The sequence below is a fragment of the Myotis brandtii genome, unplaced genomic scaffold (genome assembly GCF_000412655.1).
Source record: "Myotis brandtii unplaced genomic scaffold, ASM41265v1 scaffold250, whole genome shotgun sequence".
NCBI lineage: Eukaryota > Metazoa > Chordata > Mammalia > Chiroptera > Vespertilionidae > Myotis > Myotis brandtii.
Window position 1 is genome coordinate 461801 of NW_005359478.1, and position 542 is coordinate 462342.

At 62.9% G+C, this 542-nt stretch overlaps 1 protein-coding gene across 2 annotated transcripts in view; it reads right to left on the reverse strand.

The window, feature by feature from the left end:
• The window catches only part of PRPF3 (pre-mRNA processing factor 3), a 23217-nt gene extending 23042 nt beyond the window's left edge, over positions 1-175 (reverse strand). For both annotated transcript variants that reach the window (XM_005867380.2, XM_014540700.1), the window contains exon 1: positions 43-175. The gene's annotated coding sequence lies outside the window, so the exon portion shown is untranslated. The remainder of the gene's footprint in view (positions 1-42) is intronic.
• Positions 176-542: the final 367 nt, after the last annotated feature.

The window sequence follows — 542 nt, forward strand, 5'->3', positions numbered from 1 at the left end:
GGGCCCTCTGACACCCCCTCTGGGCCCGGGGCCACTACTCACCTCACAAACTTCAGCCCCTGAGACGGAGCCCGAACGTTACACCGGAACCGGAAACCCTCCGACTGCCCGACGTTCTGCCGTCGCTACCGCCACCGGGGCCTCCACGCCGCGGTCCTCCAACACGTGACGGGGGTGGGCCGGGCCCGCCACTCGCGCAGCCGCAGTAGCCACCTTGCCGGCGGCGGGGCGCACGCGCAGTGGAGCCCTGGAGGTGCGCCCTGCGAGTTGCAGCCTGCTGCGGCTTCCCCAGCCAACTCCGTCCCAGAGGTTACTTCCCGCTCAATTTTGCATGAAGCAGCGTTCCTGGTGTGGAGAGTAAGTGCGCTGAAGTCATGCTAAAACTAAAAGCGAGCCCCAACGCAGCCTTTCTGGCAGAAAGTCAACCCCTGGGAAGAGTCGACTTTCCTAGTTTTAGCCACGTCTCCCTACCCTCTCTCCCTCGGTTAAATGAACGGTGGTACCAGAGACCAACCACCCAGAAAAAAAGGCGAGTGTAGGAC